This window comes from Prionailurus viverrinus, chromosome B4, assembly GCF_022837055.1.
Source record: "Prionailurus viverrinus isolate Anna chromosome B4, UM_Priviv_1.0, whole genome shotgun sequence".
In the NCBI taxonomy this organism is placed as follows: Eukaryota; Metazoa; Chordata; class Mammalia; order Carnivora; family Felidae; genus Prionailurus; species Prionailurus viverrinus.
In genome coordinates, this window is record NC_062567.1 from 25,616,425 (window position 1) to 25,640,803 (window position 24,379).

At 45.4% G+C, this 24,379-nt stretch overlaps 1 long non-coding RNA gene across 1 annotated transcript; it reads left to right on the forward strand.

The window, feature by feature from the left end:
- Positions 1 to 12,148: 12,148 nt before the first annotated feature.
- Positions 12,149 to 19,189, forward strand: LOC125171282 (uncharacterized). Its single transcript, XR_007154241.1, has 3 exons — positions 12,149 to 12,775; positions 14,233 to 14,567; positions 17,752 to 19,189. It is a non-coding gene; the product is annotated as an uncharacterized LOC125171282 (long non-coding RNA).
- The last annotated feature ends 5,190 nt before the right edge of the window (positions 19,190 to 24,379 follow it).

A 24,379-nucleotide genomic window follows, 5' to 3' on the forward strand; every position in this document is an offset into this window, starting at 1 on the left:
GTATTTATAAATTCCCCTGTAAAAATGGCTACTTTTAAATGCCCTAATTCCCCCAAACATCTTACTTCAGTTTATCTTCCCAGCCTTAGATGGTCTGCTGCATGTTTCCACTCAGAATCTCATACTCCAGATGTCTGTAGGTTTGTAGCCACCTTGTAGCTTTTACAAGCAGTGCCCGTTGCTTTTCCTACTTACATTCCAAGTTCTGTGCAACAGGGCTATTGTCTAGCATTAGTCCTTCAGGTATCCCCAGACTATTTAGAACAGACATGCACAGTAATTAGAAAATAAGATTCTGCTCTGCTTCCTCTGGTGGGGGGAACTGGGAGCTAGGCTGACACCTGCTTAAAACCAAAATCACCACTGTTCTGAGAAGGGTGAGGTGGGCTGAAGCAAGCGTGAGTAAAAACACTGCAAAATTTCCTTCCATTTTGAACAGGTTTTTTTCGTGATTGGGCATTATTTGGTTGCTATCAGACTTTGATCATTTTACAGAGTTCCTACAAAGTTGTTTAAGATAGCTTGGGTTTTTGTTTTGTTTTGTTTTTATGTTTTTTAAAGAAAATGAGGACTAGGAGTTTTCTAGTATTCTACTTTGTTGGTATCAGTCTCTGCTGCATGACTCTGGACACAGACGCTGAGGACCTAAATTAGGCAGGATAGCTATCATGCAAATTGAAAGGAAGGGCTAAGTTCACTTTTGAATTTAACAAATACTTATTAAGCACTTACTATATGCAAGGCACAATTGCAGGTGCTGGCACCTAGAGCAGCAATGAAAAAAAAAAGAAATGAAATATTTTTATACATTTATTAGTTCATATAATAAACATTTATTGAATTCCATCCATACCCCAAGCATGATAATACAGTGATAAATAATGCAAGCACTATCCATGCTCCCACAGAACTTACAATTTAATTTAAGTAGAGATTCGTTCATGCTAAACCACTGAAGTGTAAAAATTAGACATATTACTGCCAAATGACTAGAGAAGAGAAAGTCCAGGGAAATTTGTCTTAAAAAATACAGGAAAGGAAGAAGGGTGAGAACAGAATGAGGAAATTAGTAGAGAAATAGCACTGTAGTGAGATGCAGGCAACTAAATAAAGAGGCAATGGCAATTCCATGTGGTAAGTGACATGATGGGGAAAAATAAAGGTGTTATGGGAGTCTAAAGGCCAGGAGCAAGGAAGGCTTTTCAGGGGCAAGTATAACTAACTAGACAAGTCCTTAAAGATGAACAAGAGGCAATCACATGAGAAGTGGTAAAGCTGTCCTGGCAGATAAAAAAATATGTGCAAAGACAAAGGATCAAGAGATACTGTGGTAAGCTGGAATCATCAAGACAGCATGGTATTGGCACAAAAACAGACACATAGACCAATGGAATAGAATAGAAACCCCAGAACTAGACCCACAAACGTATGGCCAACTCATCTTTGACAAAACAGGAAAGAACATCCAATGGAAAAAAGACAGTCTCTTTAACAAATGGTGCTAGGAGAACTGGACAGCAACATGCAGAAGATTGAAACTAGACCACTTTCTCACACCATTCACAAAAATAAACTCAAAATGGATAAAGGACCTGAATGTGAGACAGGAAACCATCAAAACCCTAGAGGAGAAAGCAGGAAAAGACCTCTCTGACCTCAGCCGCAGCAATTTCTTACTTGACGCATCCCCAAAGGCAAGGGAACTAATAGCAAAAATGAACTACTGGGACCTTATGAAGATAAAAAGCTTCTGCACAGCAAAGGAAACAACCAACAAAACTAAAAGGCAACCAAGGGAATGGGAAAAGATATTTGCAAATGACATATCGGACAAAGGGCTAGTATCCAAAATCTATAAAGAGCTCACCAAACTCCACACCCGAAAAATAAATAATCCAGTGAAGAAATGGGCAGAAAACATGAATAAACACTTCTTTAAAGAAGATATCCAGATGGCCAACAGGCACATGAAAAGATGCTCAACGTCGCTCCTCATCAGGGAACTACAAATCAAAACCACACTCAGATATCACCTCACACGAGTCAGAGTGGCCAAAATGAACAAATCAGGAGACTATAGATGCTGGAGAGGATGTGGAGAAACAGGAACCCTCTTGCACTGTTGGTGGGAATGCAAATTGGTGCAGCCACTCTGGAAAACAGTGTGGAGGTTCCTCAGAAAATTAAAAATAGACCTACCCTATGACCCAGCAATAGCACTGCTAGGAATTTACCCAAGGGATACAGGAGTTCCGATGCATAGGGGCACTTATACCCCAATGTTTATAGCAGCACTCTCAACAATAGCCAAATTATGGAAAGAGCCTAAATGTCCATCAACTGATGAATGGATAAAGAAATTGTGGTTTATATACACAATGGAATACTATGTGGCAATGAGAAAGAATGAAATATGGCTTCTTTGTAGCAACATGGATGGAACTGGAGAGTGTGATGCTAAGTGAAATAAGCCATACAGAGAAAGACAGATACCATATGGTTTCACTCTTATGTGGATCCTGAGAAACTTAACAGAAACCCACGGGGGAAGGGAAGGGAAAAAAAAAAAAGAGGTTAGAGTGGAAGAGAGCCAAAGCATAAGAGACTCTTAAAAACTGAGAACAAACTGAGGGTTGATGGGGAGTAGGAGGGAGGGGAGGATGGGTGATGGGTATTGAGGAGGGTACCTTTTGGGATGAGCACTGAGTGTTGTATCGAAACCAATTTGACAATAAACTTCATATATTGAAAAAAAAAAAAAAAGAGATACTGTGGTATATTCAAGTAACTAAAAGAAGCCCATTTGGGCCAGCCATTTGAGGTTGTAGGTAGTAAGAGATGAGCCAGGAAATATGAGTAGGACCAAGGTCATGCAGGATATTGTAAGTCATATAAAGCGGTTTGAAATTATCATAAGAGCAATGGAAAACCACTGAAGGGTTAATAAGGGAAGTGATGTTAAAGATGGGGACTTAGAAAGATTACTTTGGCTGTCTTGCAGGTAATACACTAAAGAGGTTTGTTAGGAGCTATTGCAGTAATAAAGAGGATAGACGGTGGTGACGTCAACTTGGGTAGTGAGAGGGAAAATGGAAAAAGTAAATGGAGTGATTAGGAGATTGAATACATGTTTTGGAGACTGAATTGACTGAATCAGAATTGGAAAAAAAGAAAGGGGACAAGCATGACTCCCAGGTTCCTAGCTTAAGCAACCGGTGGACGGAGGAGCTACTTACTGAAATAGTCTTCGAAGATGTTGGTGTCCTGCCCGGATCACTTTACAGGCCACTAAACCCATCTGCCAAATACCAGAAAATGGCCCTCAGCCACATAGAATCCAGTAGCTGCCTCAGGCAGGAGGTCACACCCCCAGACCTGCAACTAATGACCAACAGGTATAGAGGTACAAAAGGCTGGCTCTTTTGTTTCAAGGTGGGACTAGTTCTGTGGGACCCTTCATGCTCCAGGGGTACCTGAGAAATGAAGCCATAACTAGACCCCAGCTCTATGCTTAGGTCCTTCCTCTGGTCTGTCCTATATCTCTTACTTCCTTTCTCCTAAAAGCACTCCTTCAATAAATCACAGTCGGCCAAATCCCTATCTCAAACTCTGCTTTTAGGAAACCCACCCTAGATAGTTGGTACAAAGAATACTCTTCAGAGCAAATTATAAAGATGAGATTCTGGAGTTGATCACTTGCCAACTAGCTGGCAATGAGGACCTCATTGTTGGTGGTAAGGGTGGCAGATTTGAAAGACCTGGCCTGATGTAGCAGTACCTTTGCTGAAGTTTTCACCTGTGGCAAGCTGAAAGGGATACAAATTGAAGGAGATGCACTGGTTTGTGCAATATCTCTGGTGCCTGAGAGGTATGGGACAGATAATAATTAAAGGGCTGTGGAATTGGTGGTTATTGCTGATCAACATTAATGGATTAAAGAGAGAAAATGACAGGTTCAGGCAATCAATTACCAATTCAAAGCAACATGTGAGAGACAGAGTCTTCCTTGGCAATGTTAAACAAACAAACTAATAAACTAATAAAAAAATATCTCCTTTACTCAGAAACTAATCCAGCTGTAATCCAAATTCTCAAGACTTTAAGTAAAGCAGATCTCTTACATCCGTCAGGGCCTAATACAGATTGGAAGGGACTGAGTGGGACTGAGATGTGGACTGGGTGTTTCTGGGTAAATGTGCTAGAGAACCTTCCAGTTGCCGGATTCCTCTGAACTTTTTCAATGGATAGAAGTGCCTCACTCTGAGGAGAGCAGCTTTCCCTTAATTGAACATTTTGCAGAAGCCTCAAATGAGGCAAATGCCCATCATATCATGCTTATTCTCTTAGCATATTCCTTCCTCCCTTTCTGCCTGGCCACCAGACCAATGACTAGGGCTACGTTCAGGGTGACTAAGTGCTGGGCCTGCTAAGGGAAAAAAAGAATTATAGAACCAAAAGAATTGTATACCAAGGTCGCTGTGGGATTGGGCTAACGTGTACTGGCAGGAACTAGAGGTATATGACTGAGATGCATCTCAACAGTGCTGGATCAAGAAGGGAAAACTCTAAATAAAGGCAACTTTATTGCTATGGAAATATTCTCTGTAACATGGATGTAACATCACAGCAAGGGTTTAAGGGCAGATAAATGAAGTCCTGATATGTTACTGGAATGGCTCTTAGGGGCTTAGAAAAGGCAATGCCAGAATCCTCATGACCAACCACAGAGGAAGGGATCAAAAGGCCATAGAAGTAGATGTACTAGAACAAGTCTGCAGACTAGAAAACCCACCAGCTGACTTTGTCCCTCAGAAGGTCTCAGAGGACAAGCATCTGCCAAAGTGCTAAGAAAAGCACTGTTGAGAGGGGCGCCATCACCATGAAGAAACTTTAGTTAGTATTGACTTCCTCTGCAGTCCAATGCTGGTGTAGACATGTGATTACAGGCTGGGATTTTCATTTAAGTTTTTACTTCAATTCTGGTAGAGTTAACATATGGCATTATATTAGTTTCAGGTGTACAATATAGCGATTCCACAATTCCATCCATCACCCAGTGCTCATCACGACAAGTGTACTCCTTAATCCCCATCTCCTATTTCCCCCATCTCCCTCACCTACTTCCCCACAGACTGGGGTTTTTGGTAGTAATGAGTATGATATAAGATTCCAGAATAACCGAGGCCAATGGCAGCACTAAGCCATCAGAAGTAATATAGATATTCTTATTGTAACGGCAGCAAGTATGGAAGGGCAACCAGAGATCCCAATCTGTAGTGAGCTATGGGAATGACTAACAAAACATGATGTTCCCAGAGGCAAGATAGATGGACAACCAACAAAGGTATTACCTAAGGTATATATAAGCAAAAGAGATCAAAAATAGCTAAGCAGAAGATCGTTGACGGCCCCAGTGAAAAATCACAATCTTTTCCCCAGTTTTCAGATCTGAGCCATTTTTCAGACCTATATCCATCAGCTAAAGGAAAGTCTGGGTCAGCAGTGTCTTTCCTCCAAAGGGACCTATGGCCATTTACCCAGATAACTATACAGTGGGGAAAGCGGAATACCCAGACATTTTGAGAACAGTTGGGTATAGGATCTGAGTTGATGCAGATACCCTGGGTCCCCACATGCCATTATGGTCCCCTGCTACAACAGTGTTACATGAGGGCCTAGTAATAAAGAGGCTGTTGGCCCACAACTGCCTCATGACAGGTCCACAAATCTTGTTTCCCGGTTTCCCAAATGTATAATGGGGGTGGATGTTAGCAGTTGACACAATTGCTAACAGTTCTGGAAACAACAGAATTGGTTTCTTGATCTGTAGAGTAAGTTTTATTATAGTAAGAAAACCCAGGTATAAGCCAATAAATGTGACCCCACTGCTCAGCCAAAATAGTAAATTTTAAGAATCTCATCCTGAGAGGAATGGCAGAGAATGACACTATGTTCAAAAACTTAATGAACTGGTCTTTTGAAGGGGATGGCCCCCATTATATCTCTATTTAACTCACTATCTGGTCTCTACAAAAACTGGATGTATGATAACAGCTGACAATGGACCACCTCACACTGAGCTACTAAGTAGTAGCTCCAACTGCAGCAGCTGTGTGGTATTTTTTCCAGAACAAATTAACACAGCCTTTGGTACATGGGATATAGTTACTGGTCTGGTAAATGTATTATTTCCAGTACCCTTGAAGGAGGAGAATCAGAAACAGTTTACATTCACACAGGCTGAAAAATAGTATACATTTACAGGCTTAGTTAGTCTACAGGAACCTGGGCCATCTGAACCTTCCATAGAACCTTGTGTTTATCCACCATATTGATAACTCCTAGAGATCTGGAGAAAGGCCATGCATTCTGTAGCAATGACCTCTACGTCATTTGAAAAACAGCTTCTGACATACTATATTCCAGAGATTGAGCATCTGCTGGGGTGCCTGAGTGACTCAGTCAGTTGAGCGTCTGACTTCAGCTCAGGTCATGATCTCACAACTCGTGAGTTCCAGCCCCTCATCGGGCTCTGTGCTGACAGTGCAGAACCTGGAGCCTGCTTCAGATTCTGTGTCTCCCTCTCTCTCTGCCCCTCCCCTGCTCATGTGCTCATGCACTCTCTCTCTCTCTCTCTCTCTCTCAAAATAAATAAACATTAAATTAAAAAAATTACACAGATTGAGCATCTGGTGATGAGCCATCAAGTGGCTACATAGCCTGAATTAGGTACTTTTTTTAATGTTTATTTATTTTTGAAGAGAGAGGGAAACAGAAACATTGCTGTAACGTCTCTCCTTTGCTTCACATCTATGACCTAAGGGAGGAAGAAAAAGTCTAATCTTGCCTCATGAAAGGTTGTCTCAAAGTGGAAGCACCTCCATGGTATAATTCATCCTTCAGAGTTCCCTGTAGGATGAAACTAGACTCCAGTTGAGATCACATCCATGCTTAGCTCTTTCCCCTGCCCTATCCTGCTTTCTTCCTTCACTTTCTCTTTCCTGGGAATGTTCCCTCAATAAATCTCATGCACCTATATCCCTGTCTCGGATTCGGCTTCTAGGGAACCCAATCAGAGACAGAAATAGAAGGGAATGAGCTCAGTTTACAACTGAGTAGAAGTGCCTATGACACATTCAAATAAAATTAATAATCATCTGAATCATAGTGAGGATTTATGGAACTCTTACCAAGTTCTACAGCACTGAGTCTAAGCTTGACTTGCTAATTTTTCCCAACAATACTATAAGATAATTATTATTATACCTATTTTAAAGATGAGGAAAGAAAGGCACAGAGAGATTAAAGAAGTAACATCAAAGATCACTGTATTGGTCAGGGCTCTCCACAAAAATGGACAGGAGATAGATAGATAGATAGATAGATAGATAGATAAATTTATTATCAGCAATGGGTTCATACAATTATGAGGGCTGAGAACTCCCAAGATCTGCAGTCAGCAAGGTGGAGATCCAAGAGATCTAATGTATAGTTCTAGTCTGAGTCTGAAGGTCTGAGACCCAGGAGAGCCAATGGTACGAGTTCCAATCTGAAAGCTGGCAGACTCAAGATCTGAGAAAAGCTGATGTTTCAAGTGGAATCCAAAAGCAAGGAAAAAATGATGTCACAGCTCATCAGTCAGGGAGGAGGAGTTCTCTCTTACACACAGGCAATCAGTCTCTTTGTTCTCTTCAGGTCTTCAAGTGATCAGATGAGGCTCACCCACATTAGGAAGGGCAGTCTGCTTTACTCAGTGTATTCAAATGTTAACCTCACCCAGAAATAGCTTCACAGACACACCCAGAATAATGTTTGATAAAATATCTGGGCACCTTGTGGCCCAGCCAAGTTGACACATAAAAATAACCATCATAGTGACCCAGCTGGTAAATAGTGGATCAGGATGTGAACTCCATTGTCAGATGGATATGAAGATTTTGAAGTAAGGGGAAATATCTGGGCTAGAAAGAGACAGAGACTGGGGAGTGACCAGCATGTTGATAATAATTGAAGCCACAGGAGTAAATGAAATAACCAGGGAGGTCACATGGTTTAAAAAGAGAAGACAGGGGCACCTGGGTGGCGCAGTCGGTTAAGCGTCCGACTTCAGCCAGGTCACGATCTCACGGTCCGTGAGTTCGAGCCCCACGTCAGGCTCTGGGCTGATGGCTCAGAGCCTGGAGCCTGTTTCTGATTCTGTGTCTCCCTCTCTCTCTCTGCCCCACCCCCGTTCATGCTCTGTCTCTCTCTGTCCCAAAAATAAATAAACGTTGAAAAAAAAAAATAAAAAATAAATAAAAAGAGAAGACAGCCTAAAACAAAAACCTAAGGATTCTCAGCATTCAAGAGATGGACTGAGCCAAAGACACTAGGGAAGAATGGCCAGAAAGATGCAAGGGAATTCAGGGCAGACACTAAAGGGAAAGGATGTTTGGGGGGGGGGGGGGGGGGCGGTGAAAGGGCAAAGTGACCTAATGACCCTGGCAAGCATCAATCCAGGGGCACTGTAGGCCAGACTGCAGTCATTGAGGACTCAAAGAGAAGAGGATAAATCCAACTAGTAGATGCATATAAGTTTTTAAAGGAGTGTGTCTCTGAGGAGAGGTGAGAGAAAACTTGGAGCTGAAGGGAGATGTTGGGAAAGGCTTGTCAGCTTGTTTTTAGGATGGACAGACTTCGGCATTTGGGGTCAGTGGGACTCGGGAGCAGCCAGGCTACCAGTCGTTTAGTGTAGGGAATCTCTGAGACATGGGATAAGCCCAGGATTTGAGTCTGAGTCCTGCTCTACCACTCCCCCCGTAGGCAGATGCCTTTGCCTCTCCAGGCGTCATTTGTAGAATAGCCTATTTCAAAATACTGTTGCAGGTAAGCCAGAAGTCATGTGAAGACCCTCTGCCAATAATAATCATTATTTCCAAATAAGAAAGGCAAAGGAAGACACCTCCAAGCTTTTGAAGCCCAAGAGTCTTTGTGGACAACTGACTCAAGGAAATCCTGAAGCAGGAAAAGCTTTGGAGAAGAGACAAGACTGGTTTGTGCAGCCTGATACTGAGGTCATGGCAGGAAATCAAAAGTGGAAATAGTTAGCAGATATGGGGAGACAGAGACCAGACGCAGGAGAACAGTCGGGGATGGTGAGAGAGTGCTGGCGTTCCTCAGCCCAGAGGTGAGCATGAGTCAACACGGGGTTGTGTAATGCTTGGCAAAGTCTCACAAGAACAACCATAACTGCTGTGCATTTAGCAATTACTTTGTGTCAGGCGCTTTTCCTATATCTTCCAACGCCACGATTATCTGCAGTTTACAGGTGAGAAAATGGAGGCCAGAGAGGTCACCCAACTAATAAATGATTCAAACACAGTCACTCTGGCTCCCAAACCTACATTCTTTCCACTCCCTCATGCTGCTCCAAAGCACGGTATCTTAGGGGACAAAAGGCAACAGTTCACTGGGCCGAGGAATGTTGAGAGGGTGTGATGTATGGAGGCCCAGAAAGGGTAGAGTTTCAGGACTGTGGAACGGGCAGACAGTGCCACATACTGCAGACAAGGAGGATGAGCTGAGAAGCACTACTGATTTGGTGAGCAGATGCTTCCCAGAAGGGCAGATGGCTGAGGGCAGGGACTGTGTCAGGAGAAACCAAGGTGCCCACATAGAGCAGGACTGCTCTGGTGATCCCGCAGTGGTGCTGGTGGAGAAACTCCTACAGCAGGCAATTCAGCCATTGTCTGATGGCCACTTCGTGTGGCTAAGCACTCGGCCTCACACAGCTCACAACTTAATTAGGGACACTGGTTTTCAAATGTGACAACCAGAGACCATACAGCCTGGAGGGAGTACATGTCTACCCCAAGATGCCACCCATTGCCATGACTTCTGTCAGGTTCTGGGGCGGGGGGTGGGACATGAGCTCCTGAGAGAGAGCTGGGCCAGCTGTCTGTATGGCATCTATGTGTGATGGCAGTGGAAGCCCAGAGGGATGCTGACCTCCCCAACACCGTGTGCTGCTGGAGTAGAAAACAGAGTACAGGACAGATCTCTAAGTAGCACCCGCATGTCCGGGACAGGCAGAAACAAGTGGACCCCTAATGACACTGAGAAAGAGTGGCCAGAGGGGAAGGAGGACAGGCAAGACCCTACGTAGGGAAGATATGAACTGAGGCTGAATCCCTCATTTGAGTGTCCCCTTTCAGCCAGAGCCAAGAGGGGCCACTTCCTCTCTCTACACCTGCCTTGGCAGTTCATTGCTCCCCTAGTCTGTCCAGCCAATTCAGCGGTATTTCCTCTTTCCCGCCTCATTTTCTAAATTTGCAGGCCAGTAAGTGTCATCCTTGTGAGAGAAACAAGACTCTGGACTCTTCTCTCCTGTTGCACTTCCGCCTTCCAACTGCCTCTCACCTGTTGCAGGTCAAGAGAGGACACACAGAATTCCTCTTCTGGACGGCCTCGGCCTTGGTTGCCTCTGCCAGAGAATCTTCCAGCTGCCACAGTGCCTGAAATGCCAGCATTCTCATCAGTTCCTCCGGTGAAGAATTATTCTCCCTTCTGGTTTCTGTCTTAAAATGTAAATGTACCTGGAAAAGTAACAGATTTGGTCTCTAACACTCTAGAGCGAGTCCTTGAGAAGACCTCTTTGACATGCCTTAGAGGATTCAATACTTTGGGAGTCCTGGGCAGCTGAAGTTGGCACCGAGAGATGGCTTAGGGAACAGAGAGGGAAGGTGGAGGGGCTGGGGAAAATCGGAGCCCATTACGCAATTTTATCCTGCATTAACCTCATCCCTTGGCCTCGGTTCAGGGCAAGTTGTAATAATTCATTTGTGGCTGAGGCTGTAGACGCTTCGGCCATATCCCCTTGGCCTACCTCAGAACTCACCTGCAGACATTTTCCAAACAACAGTGGGGAAGGTTGGGTGATCTGGAGAGTTAATGTCCTGCAGAAATAAATGGGGATCCATTCCGAGGAGTGTTCTATGTGCTCTCTCAGAGGGTCCCCAGCCTGACTGGGCCCCCCAGTTGCCCACAGCAGTAACCCCTTCATTAGTGCACTTTTAATTGCTCACCTTTCAGTGTGCTTCTGGGATCACCTCTGAAAAAAAAAAACTATTCACACCCAATAGATATAATAAATATTCACACGCCATATTATTCTTGTTTCAGATTTTGCTTTGGCGGGAATAGGAACCAAGACACCATATTATAAAGGAACTCACCCTGTTGTTCCTAGTACCAACGGAGGAGAAAAAAAGCCCACTTGCTTCTGAAACAACCCAGAGACCCAGAATTTAGAAATGTACATCAAAATCTCAAATGCCCCTATTCTTTGACCCAGTAACTCTAGAAGTTTTACTTATCTTAAAATAACTAACAGACTGTATGCAAAAATGTATGTGTGAGGATGTTTATTCCCACAAAGAAGAGTAAAAATTGGGAAGCAACTTAAACTTCCAGCAGTAGCAAATGCTTAATAAGTTATGATAATCCTATGTTGCCATTAGAAATAATAAATCGATTTTTCTTCCCGCTTTCCCTGTCTGTGGTAAATTAAGTGACAAAGCATCATGTGCAGAGTAATCTACTTTTGTAAATACTACATTCACGTGCGAACACGCGTGCAGGAAGAATCTGGAAGGATGACAACAAAATGTTAATAGTGGCTATCTTTGGGTGTAAGAATTGGGGATTGTGGATCATTTTCATTTCCTTCTTTACACATTTATTGATGGGTTAAAAAATGTTTTTTTCTTTTTACCAGTAAAACAACTTTTAAAACTCCAAAAAAAAAAATTGTAAAAAATAAACTAATGCCTCAGCCACATACAACTTGAATTCAGCCGCGAGCCAGAACAGAAGGGAACCGTCCCACTTAGCCAGAGCCAGGACACTGCTCTAAGCAAGTCAGCAACTACATCTGCTCACTGGCGGCCCCGGGAAGCACGGCGTGTCACGTGTCCAGCATGTGCGGCCCCACCTGACTCAGAGGAAACACGCGCAGCCCGGCATCCACGCTTGGGGTCGCCCCTCAGGCCCGGTCGTACCCCTCCCCCCCACTCCCCGCCCGCCCTCTGCAGACCACCTCCCCTCCCCCCTCGGGCCTAGAGCCCCAGCTGGCACTCAGCAGGTCCCTTTCCAATTTGCTGCACTTTCGGGAGTTCGTTATTCCCACGGGAAGCGAGGACCTCGTTGCCATGGTGATGTGAGCCTTCCAACCCCGAGACCCGCCCGGGAGGCGCAATCCTTCCTTGCGCGGCCCCGCCTGAACTCCCGGGCTAAGGGCGGCCTCGGTGGGCCCGCCCTGCCCTGTGGGAGAAGGGTTTTAGGCTCCAGATTCTTTGGGCTGGAGGGAAGGGGAGACATTAATTAAGAACCCAAGGGAAGAAGGTAGGGGAAGGAAGACGAATGGATAAGAAGGTTGTTTTTTTTTACAAGCCACTCTGCCCTTTCCTCCCACCCACCGGGACTCTTCAGTCAAAGGCGGTCTCTCTGGATCAGGAGCATTTGGGTGGGGACGTCGGACACTCTGCTTTCCTCTCAACGTCTTCCAGGAACCCCGGGGCATTTTTTAAAGGTTCTGGAACGTAGCTCACTGGAATGAAGCTTTAACCTCTCCTGCCCCTCCAGCCTGGGACTGAAAAGAAGCGGGGGAGCGAGCGGGTCGGAGCGACCAGCCGAGCCCGGTAACGGTGGGTGGAAGGGAGGGCGACGCCTTCGGCGCCCTGCGCTGCGCCGCCCAACCTGGGACCCGGATCACCGCGCAGGGAGCGGCCGGGGTCAGGTAGGAGGCACGCGGCCCACCGGGACCACCGTCGTTCCCCGCCCCCTGCCCCCACGCCCAGCGGGAGGTGGTGCGCCGAGCCGGCCGGGGTGGGGGCGGTCACGCGCGCCGCCCCGGTGCTGGGGCCACGCCCCGTCGCCCTGACCACGCCCGCTTAACGCCCACTGGCTGCCTGGGTGCCTCCCTCCGTGGCGGCGTGGAACTCGCAGACCTTAGCTCTCAGAAAGAATCTTGTCTCCTGTTACTCACCCCAGGGTGGCTGCCCGGGGAAAAGCTCCAAGCATATCACTGACTGGCCTGGAAACCCTTTCATCTCTGCTCCATCAGCAGCAGCTCTTTGATTAATTGAGTCTCCTGGCGTTGGAGCCTCCAACCATTGCCACGCTGTAAATCCCTGGGTGCCTGCTGGCTCAGATCTGGAGCACGTGTACACCCAGGCGCACCCCCTCTCCTCAGCCCTCTTCCCTCTTCCTGCTGCCTCCCTATCCCTGACGCTGTAAGACAGGGTTGCAAGGAAGCTTAGGTTTTTCCAAGAGTCTTTTTCCCTCCAGCCTCTTTTCGCACCGACCTACTCCAACACCTGACATTTTCCTTCAACCACGCCCTCCCTCCTCTCAGTGTCCACACATACACACAGGCCTGTTCCCTTCCCCTCCATCAGTCCAGTGAGAAGTCAGTTCACCCACAGCAAGAGCACAGACAGTCGACAGCTGCCCACACAGCCCAGGAGGGCTGCACACCCAGCAGCACGCCCATGTGGAAATAGTGCTTTTGACAACCCCAGGCATCGTATTTCATGAGTGAGCCAAATGTAGAAAGGATTAGCTGTTTCACCCAATAAGCCCACATCTGTAGTTACATTCTGATGGGGATAAAATTACTCTGGTTATTAATCCTTCTGCTTTAGGGTATAAGCTGATCACCAGCTGGGCTCAGGAAAAAAAAAAAATCTATCCCAGCTCCAGCCAGCCTTCTTCCCCACCTTCACCTGCCCCATCTTCTGTGCTGCATTGTACACATATAGGTCTGTATACCAAGTTGAAGGCCACCAACTGAGGCACCTCTAAGACAGAACAACCCCAGTCTGTTCTGTAAAGGACACGGGTTCAGTCACGTATGTATTGAGAATCTCCTTTATGCAAGACATCATCGGTCTTCACTGTGGCAAGAAACAAAGATGATTCCTGCATGGCCCATGTCTTTTTCATGCTGAAAAAAGCTGAAGTGGGCGGTCACAAACTGCCTGTGGTTTCTGGGACTTCCTGCCTTGAGGCACCCTGGGTGTATCAGATGGCCTAGGGGAATCCAGTTCAGTATGGGCAGTATTTTCTAAGCCATCTGCCAACAAAGAATGTAACCATTTTCTCTAGCCTTTGCTTATGTGGCTTCCCCTACCGGGAACCAGCAGGACAGGGTAGCTTTGTTTCTATCACTGATCCTTTCTCTTTGGACCCCAGATCTGCAGGCACTGGTGACTTCCAGGAGTCTCCATTCACACCAAGAAGAGAGACGCAGTTTGAGAGCCAAAGTTTACTCCTTCCAGATCATCAGGCCTACAGCACCACACACAAAGAAGTGACATTACTGAGAGACCACTTGCCCTAGTCACTTCAGACCTGACCAAGTATGAGCTGACCAAGATCGAAATTGGGACCTCTCAATAGTGAAAAGAGGTGCCATTGATAATTACATGGAACTTTCCTCAGCAAACCACAATGTGCCCGCCTTACCTGAAGGGTCATTTCCATTTGCAAGGGCCATGATAAGACGCACTCCTGAAACACAACAGTTGGTAAGCTCCTCCCCGAATCTTTAAGCCCTTTTAAGAATTTTAGATGTGCATCCTGAGAGAATTTCTGTTTTCTACGGACATTTTCCTAGCATCCTTTTGCTGTAGAGAACTAGCAAACTCCTCCAAAGGAAATTAGATTAAAATGCATTTTAAGCCACTCCTGTTTTTAATACTGTTCAGTTCTTATTGCTATGTTGAATTAAATACTCCCTTTTAAAATGAAAAACAAAACATCAGTCCTGGTCTGTATACCAAGTTGTGTGGACACTTACTCTTGTGTGGACACTTACTTCAGCCCTTCCCCTCTCCTCCACTGGTTTGCCTCCTTTCCTGATGCATCTATATTGCCGCTCTCCAACCCTGGATCAGCCCAACTATCTGCTTTTATTGGTGCCATCTATGTTTAGGATGCTGGGAGATAATGGAGGTTGTCATCAATAATGTCCATTAAGTGAAAAAATCAGTATTGATGCCATGACACAACGATGCTTCCTACCCTTGAATGCATGTCCCAGTTGCTCAGTTGCTCTGCTGGCTTTCTCATTTTGCATTGTAATGTTCCAAGCCCTCAGTAACTCAAATCTCCATTGACCCCCTAACTCTTTGCAGTGGCCCTAACTTCTCCAAGAACAAAAAACAAAACAAAATAAGCTTGAGATATGAGCTTCTCAAATTTTCTAAACTCTCTTCCACCTCCAAACTACACACATTAATGAACACCCCTCTTCATTGAAAACTGCTCTCCTTTCCATTCCATCTGCATGACCCCCATAGGTGCTGGCATGTACTTACGTAGGACCTCCTCCCCACAGCCTTGATACAAAATTTTTGACCCTTAGTTGGGCTCCTAAAGACTCAGCTGGATCAGTGAGAACCTTTCCATGGAATTTTGGGTTTGGGGTGAAGAGGGTCAGTCCAGTCTGTCTCCCGTGGCTGCAGCTGTCTGCTTTGTTTCCCCATCAGACTGAAGAAGATGAGGACCTACAGGGAATATAAATGTGCTCATCTCCATATTAAAAAACTAAATAATAAAGACTTTCTTTCATCTCTGCTCCTCCTCAAGTTTCCAGCCCCTTCCCTTCTACCTTCACCTTCTTACCTCCTACAATACCCAATCTACTGCTGTAGTCTGGCTCCCTCTCATCTTCCCTCGGTTGACCTAAATAAAGAGGTAAACTGAGGCAAGCTCAAATCACTAGAATTTAGATTTATTTGGGAATAACAGCACAACCAAAATTCAGAAAATGCATTCCTTAGCAAGCTACAGGCAAGTCCACTGAGGGTTTGGGGCAGGCTATATTTATGGGCAAGGAGTGCAAAGAGGGGGAAGTCCGGCCAAAGTCCAAGTATAGGAAGTTCATGGACTTGAAGATAGGAAGGGATTCTTGACAGATGTTCTTGCTGAGGAGATGAGGCTCACTCTTCTGTAAATCAAGCATTTACAGAAAATCAGTATCTTGGTTCTGAAATTCCATTCTTCTGAGGGCAAATGCATGGGATTCTTTATTTCATATCCTGTGGTTCCATTTTAGATTGAAATCCTTTTATACCTCTTTCCTCATGAGCGGTATATTGCAAACCATGCCCACTTCCTTGCATCCATGCCACTTAACCCGCAGCATCTGGCATCAGCAACCCCTCTCTCTACCTTGAATCTTGCACTTACCTTGATGGTTTTTCTCCTGGTCCTTGCTCTAACACAAAGAAATTTGACCTGAAGATGCTATACCAGAATCTAAATGTACTAAGGATCTAAAGCTCTAGGTTTTTCCAAGCTTCTCACCCCATAGAAATGCAACTTGCCTGTTCCCGCTCCCCTGGTGCACACGGATTGTAGTGGAACAAGACGGTGGAGAGCAGGGATAGGGGTGGAAGAGGGTGCTAGGGATATATTCCCTAAGCATTGACGTTTTAATGACATTTAAGTTTTGTATTTTCACTTCATGTTAATCAGTGCTTGATTGTGCATTTTAATTTACCATTCCGTTGGCACCAAGGGATCACCCACTTTTAGCGCAATGTTTTCAGGATGCAGTGTATTCTCAGTGTCTCAGAGAATTTCTACTCCTAAAGTGAGTCTCTCTGCTCCTCAGATTGAGAAGTACTGACTCAAGGAACAAGCTTCCTTAAAATGTGAGTGCTGTCTATCACCCAGCAGCATCAAAGGGCGAGACAGAAATGTAACACCTGAGTCTTGCCCTCAAAAACTCATAGGCTCATTAGGAAATGGACACAGGAACACTTAAATTAAATACACACATGAAATAACAATGTGGGACATGTCACAAAGTGGTATGTTATTAAGTGATGTGGCAAGAAAGCTTTCCCTGTATGGGAATGACCATGGAGTCTTCCCGGTTTGGGAGGGTTGGGCCATAATTTAAACAGGGCTGTAGATGAAAAGTAAAAAGTTATGTAGACAGAGAAGAAAAGAAATATTCTGGCACAAAGGAAGTTCATCAGAAAACAAAGTCCTGAGCTTGGGATCGAGATCAGAGCCGACTGAATGGAGGGTTCTTATGGGGACAAAGTGGACAATACGGGTTGCCCTCTATCAAACTCAGCACATACGCAAGACATCAACACAGCAAGGACACCAACTTTTGCTTAAGAATCTGTTGCTTGCTATTTTTTAAAAAGCATCAAGAAAACATTATGGAGAAAATTAGAGTTGTGTTCCTTGTACTTATTCTATGGTTTTTAATATCGTATATTCACTTCTATGGAGAGTAGAAATGAGACACCAAGATCATGACAGTGCTTCTTCCTCTAAAGGTCTAATGCAGCTTGTTAGGAGAAAATCAAGTTGGGGCCACCTTCTGGGAGACTTGAATTCCAAGTGAGGCAGTCAGACTCTTCAGGGCTTCAAGGACAATGACAACCTCACGTTCTCTGGGTCTCTGAGGTTGCACCCCTAAGTCTAATCCTGGGCTTCAGATCCTTTGCTGCAGCATACAGCTACAAGGTCATACTCACGAGAGTCTTCTTTATTGCAGTGATTTATGCCTCTTTGTTTCGTTGCCATTGTTGATTGGCACTGGTTGGAAGAAATAATATCCTCTTGAATGCAAAGCCTCCCTTGCAGAATATCCCCTAAAACAATTGTTGATGTTTATTGCTTTTATCAACTTGACAGTCTGGAGACAATATTGATGATATTTATACAACTTTTTCATTCCTCCAGGTTAGTGGGACACCACTTTGTTGCCGTCATCTCTACCCACATCGTGCTTGGGACAGCAAGGGTATGGCAGTGCAATGCCGTGCATCCCAAATATCTGTGAGATGAGTAAATGAGTGAATAAGTGAATAATTAAAGAAGATCTGTGCTAAGAAAAGGCATCCCAAGGTTGGCATTGTGAGGGCAGCTGGAGGAGACAGTGGCTAAGGCCGCCTCTGAGCTTAACAGCTCTCCTTCCACTGGACACAGGTCAGGGAGGACGTCCAGTTCGCCAGTCATCTGTCAAAAGAGATCCCCTTTCTGTCCTTTCCCTCGAGCTCTCTGAGAAACATCACACCACCTCCATGGTGGTGGATCTCTGCTTCTCCAAAACTCAGGGAAGACAGTTCTCTCCAGTGGCCAACTCAGCTCCCTCTAACCGCAGTTTCAGTGAGTCCTTCTGCCTGCTCTGTCAATGCCAACGGCTCTTCTCAGGGTCAGGGTAAAACATCGTGAAAGCCAGCCCGGGATGAAAGTCCACAGAAGGACTTGGTGGAGAGGAGGGGAGAGGCATGTGCAGAAACACCGTTCAAGGTGATGGGGATCTGCAAGAGGCAGAGAGGGGCCCCGGGGATTCATGCGGGAAGAGTAATTACATGCAACACAACAGCTCTCTGGGCCAGCATCACTGCCCAGAGCGTGGCCCTGAACGAAGGTGGATTGCTTCAATTATCTGGGCATCTTGATGAATGGGCCCTGCACACGCTCTGGGGAAGATGGAAGGAAACTAGCCACAGATTAATCACTCATGGCATCACTGAATGGACGGTGTTTAGAGCCTGTGAGCGCCACGGGCACAACAGGTTCACAAAAGCAGAGAGGGAAACGGAAAGCAGTCAGGCCGTGATTAGAAAAAAAAAGGGGAGGAAGCAAATATAACATTAAGACTCCTCTTTTGGGGGCTAATTTGCATAAAGATAGTGGCAATTGAAGCAGCCCAAGTAGGACTAGACAGTGGAGTATAGTCCTGGAATTGCCTGGCCTAAAGTGCAGCCAGGAGCTGGGGCCCTAAAGGTAACCCTGAACCAGAGAAGGAGGGTCTCAGACGCCAAAGGAGGGAGAGGCGAGGGAAGGAGACAAGAACTGCTGACACCAACCCAGGAAAGCTTTCCAGAGAAGATGAAGCCATGTTCCGTTCCAGCCTCTTCTAGGACTTTCACAGTATGCACCATTAGTGGGGTCTCAGTGCTTCTCTGCCCCAGATTACTATGGGGTATGTGTGTATTTAAATAAAGAGAATTATTTTTCCCTTGAGAAATATCTGATTGTGTGTGTCCAGCATTCAACATATGGTATATCATAAATGTTTGTTGAATGATTGAATAAAAATAGCATTTGTTACACTTCTCCTGTGTCAGACAATATGCTAAGTGCTTTACACAAATAAATTTAATGTAATTCACACAATCTTCCTATGAGGTGTTTTTCAATTCCTCTTTTAGGGATTGAAAAAAAAAAAAAAAACCTGACGCTCAAATAAGTGAAGTAACTTGTTTAGCTAGTGATGGTATGTTGGATGGAAGAAAAGAAAGGCGAGTGGGGCACATGTGAGACGAGGGGAGATTCAGAGAGAGAGCCGGGGTGGGGGTGGGGAGGAGAGGGAGAGGGAGGGTGGAAGGGACATCTCCCGAAAGGCTGTAAGGAGTCTCAGAGAATTTCTTTTGAAAATCATCTGACTTAACCAAAATGTGCCTGGCACGCGGATCCACTTTAATTCGTCTTTAGCATCAGGTGTTGAGTCCTGTGAAGAGCTGTGAAAACTAGCACTGCCTCAGGTGGGACTGAAAGAAAATAAACCGACAGGGCAGGATTTTCAATGAACTTACAACCTACGACAGAAGCGACCCCAGCTCTTGGGCCTCTGACTCCTGAAGCCTTTGGCTACTGCACACAGACAACGGGACAGAGGGGGACAGGTGTGTCCTTTGTCCAGCATCCTGGTTGTTGAGACATGATTCTGTGAACCTCACACAAGGTTCTATTCAGGATAATAACAATAAGAACTGTTGAGTGACTGAAGGGAGACGTGAATAAGAAAAGAAAAGTCAGATGACCTCACAAATGTGCACACTAAACGATCTGCCTCAGGTGCAGGGAGACAGGACACGATTTGGACTCTGAGCTACCTAGCAGCCTAAGCAATGAAGGAAATAATGAATTGCCATGATATCCATGGGACAAAAATAAACCATGGTTTAGAGCACCATGTGGTATTACTATCAGTGGGTTTCGTGTTTATGTCCCTGGACTCCACACTGGACATTCCAAACCTACAGCAGCAGTAGTCTCTGAGGGCAGGACCGCAAAGGCATCACAAGGCCCTGCTGCATGGAAAGGGCCATCCTGCCTCCTACCGTTGCTGCCACTTCCTTGGAGCCAAACCCCAGAGTAAGAGGAGGCTCAGTGGGCTTCAGTGCTACCCAGGGACACCGCTCTTGGGAGCTTTGTTCCCAACTGGAAGCTGCAGCTGTCCCGAGCCTGAGTTTCCAGGCTCCAGCCAGGGATGGAGCGTTCAGTAACCTGGGAGAAAGCCCTGACAACCAGGGAATAACCCAAAGGGAACAGGTAGAAAATGGTGGATGCCTCTGAGGTATTGGAAAATGCAAATCACAGGACAGGACGGGAGCCATCAAAGGCTGTCCTGTCAGCTCGCTTCAGGAGGCCAGGACAAGAAAGGGAATCCCTCAGGGCCGGTTCCAATGTCAGATCATGGCCCTGGTGGGGGTCCTACAGATGCTACAAGTCAGATTGTAACTTTGATTCAATTACCATGGGCTGAACACTCTTTATACACCTGGGACTGCTGGGGGAGCCACGTGTTCCAGCTCAATGCATCCCCGCTCTCAACTCCGAGGCGGGCATTTTTATGATTCACGTTTTCAGAGTAGGAAACTGAGGCTCAGAGAGGCAGAGGCCTGAGAAACTCACATCCACTGGTGTTATGTCACTGCGGCTCCTGCTGCTGCTTCTCTAAGGCCACTCATCAGAACTCTCCATTTCCCGGGCTGGTAAGGACAAGCTCAGCTGTGACTGCGTGTACAGTCCTCTTCCAGTGCAAGACAAGGCTTGACAAGTCATAAACGGACCTTTTGAACAATACAAAAAAATGAGATTGCTGGATCATGAAAGTGCAAGTAACTTTGCTCCCTTTTGCATTCTCTTCTTCCTTCCAGCCCAAGTATTTTATAAAGTGTGCGCCATGTCTCCTTCCCAGGCACGAGGGTCTAGGAGGTGAGCGCCACACAGGCCCTGTGCTCGAGAGCTCACACTCCACTGAGGAGACAGACGAGCAGTTGGGGATTTCCACACACCAACAGGAAGGGCTAGCACGGGGTGCCGTGAGGCCACAGAGGAAGCCCCCCGCCCCCATGGGTACACGGGTTCCACCTGCCCGAGAAGTTAGATGTGAAGAAGGCGGAGGTGAGGGATCATACAGATGCCGAGGTTGTGAGACAGGCCCTGGCAAGGGAGTTGGTACAGAAGTCACCAGAGGCCTGGGTAGGGGCTCAGGGATGCTGGCTGGTTCCCAGTCGAGCACAATTTTGTCTAGAGACAAAATGTCTGTAGGCATTTTTGGCTGATGCAACTGGGTATGTGTTGAGGGAAGTGGGGGAGGTCGGGGCGGGTGCTACTGGCATCTACCAAGAGGCCAGAGATGCTGCTAACAACCCTACAGTGCACAGGACACTCCCACAACAAAGGATGATCCAGCCCAGAATGTCCGGAATTGAGGACCCTTGCCCTGCAGTCAAGAGGAGCCACTGGAGGCTCTGGGCAGGGCCAGGAAATGATCAGAGCTGTGTTCTTAGCTCTCTTGTCCAGACTGAAGAAGTTAGGCAAGTAACCTTTTTGTTTTTTGTTTTTTGTTTTGTTTTGTTTTGTTTTGTTTTAAGCGGAACGCAGCTCAGAGATTGCCTGTTGGACGCAGGGAGCTGACAGTCTAGAACGGAGACTCCATCCTGAAAGAACACGGTACCGTGAGAGCCCCCAGAACGTCTATTTCTTCATCTGTAAAATGGGGTGTGAGATTTACTGAATTTTATTTTATTTAATACATTTTTATTGAATAAATTTTATTTAATACTGTTCTTGATTTATTCCTGTGTTGCCATGATGATCAAATACAATAGTATTTATGAAAGGCTTTGTGAAGTGAAAAGAAATGTGGGTGACAGATATTTTTGTACTATAAAGAGCACCTTTTAACAATTACACAACTATTGTATGCTAATTATATTAAAGTGGAAAATATAATTAAGTGAAAAGAGGACAGTAAAGTTCACCCATCATTTCACTATCCAGAAATAGCATTTTAACATTTAAGTGTATATTTTTAGCATCCTAAACTTGCATGTGTATGTGTGTGTGTGTCATTTATTCAGTAAAAACTGAGATCGTGGGGCACCTGGGTGGCTCAGCCAGTTAAGCATCCAATTCTTGAGCTCAGCTCTCGTCTTGATCTCAGGGTTGTGAGATCAAGGCCAGCATTAGGCTTCATACCCAGCATGGAAAAAAAAAAAAAAAGATATATGCACCTTTATAGGGGCACGTGGGCGGCTCAATCACTTGAGCATCTGACTCTTGACTTTGGTTTAGGTCATGATCTCATGGTTATGTTAGAGCCTTGCATCAGGCTATGTGCTGGCAGTGCAGCCTGCTCAAGATTCTCACTCTTTGCCCCTCCCCCGCATGCATATGTGTGCACACACACACCTTCTCTGAATTTCTCTCTCAAAATAAATTAATTAATTTTAAAAAACCTGGACTCATGCTTTCCCCACAAATATGCACTACAAATAGCATCCTGTATCAATAGCATAGTTTCTATGTTATTATTTTGACAAATGATGTGCTCTGTTCTTCGATAGTTGTGTATTTCAAATTTTCTGCATTTACAAACAACATTTCCTGGGATTTGCATCTCCTTGAATTTAATTCAGTGAAATGAAAGGGTGGTGCTGAGAAACGCACAGCATAGCCAGCCCCACCCCCCATCTGTGCCCTTACTACTGCTGATGGGGACATTGTAGGGTGGGATCCTAGAGCTTCAGGTAAATGAGAAGCAGTAAGTAGTTCCCTCAGGGATAGAAGAGGTGGGTGCACCTTTGTCAGGATAACTTTGCTTCCTGCTCAGGACTGGGGGGAGGTGGACAGGTGGCCCACCCTGAGAGGCACCTGGTGCATTTCAAAAGGGCCACAAATGTCCCCTAAAATCTGTCCCAGTAGTCCCAGCTAAGGCCACTTCTCCAGAGCCCACCCAACCGGGAATGGTGAGCCTGCAACTTGCTTTACTCCAACAAGTGATCCATTGACTTAGAAACTACAACAACAGTAGTAATCTGTGGCACCCTTCACCCAGAAGGGGCTGAGCCAGCCCAGCAATGGTCGTGGATGCGCACTGACTCATCCACACTCTTGACACAGTTTCCTTTGCAGCAAATGGCACAGGGTTAAAAGATGGCAGCCCTTCACTGAGAAGGGCACTTTCGGGATGAGCACTGGGTGTTGTATGTAAGTGATGAATCACGGGAATCTACCCCCAAAACCAAGAGCACACTGTATGTACACTGTATGTTAGCTGACTTGACAATAAATTTCATATGTATGTATAAATATAAATATATAAATATATAAATATATAAATATATAAATATATATATATATATATATATATATATATAAAGATGGCGGCCCTTGTCTATGGTGCTGGACTAACGTAATGCAAAACTGGTGGTTCATCTCTCCCAGAGACAAATTCAAACTGTGAAAAGGCTATACTGCAGAGAACTGAAAACACAGAAATCACCTAATATCCAAAACAAAGCATGGGACTCTTGTCCATTGTCCATCCATTTCCTGGAATATTAATCTCTCATGTTCACTGATAACTGTCAAGACTATACAACAACAGCTAAAATTCTTATGACAAAATATTAAATGAGAAAAGGAGGGCGCAGAATCATCCTGAGAATAAAACTACTGTGTTTAAATTAGCATTTTCATATGACAAAAGGTAAATAGAAATAATCCTCAAATTGTCCCAGCTGCTATGTTAAGTGAGATCATGGGGATTTTTTTTCTTCTCTGTTTTCAAATGTTCTGTAAGTGGTTATGATTACTTTCATAGTGAATATGTCTGTGTGTATATATGGGTGTGTAAGTAGGATACTTATGTGCTGAGTCCTCTCTTCACACACTGTAGGAGTAGAGTTGGAGGAATGAGAAAGGGAGAAGGACCATCCCGGCTCAGCAAATGCTAGTCACTCCCCTGCTAGAGGGTAAGCAGAGGAGTCACAGTAAGGGTTGCCCATGTCCCCAGGTAGCTTGTTTATGTCATCTGTGAGGATCATGCCTGGGCCAACACCTCCAAGATTGGATTTTTTTTTTCCCTGTAGAGATAGCTTTGAAGCAGACAAAAGAACTAAACCCTGACTGGGTTCTCCATGACATCCTGTAGATAAGCCACTCCAATATCACAGACACTGTTGGGATCTACAAACCCTGCTTTCCCATGGCCCTTCAGTGTCCACCAGTGTCCCAATCACTTGGCCCCACATCAGGCGAGAAGAAGACAGCATCTTTGGAAGGCATT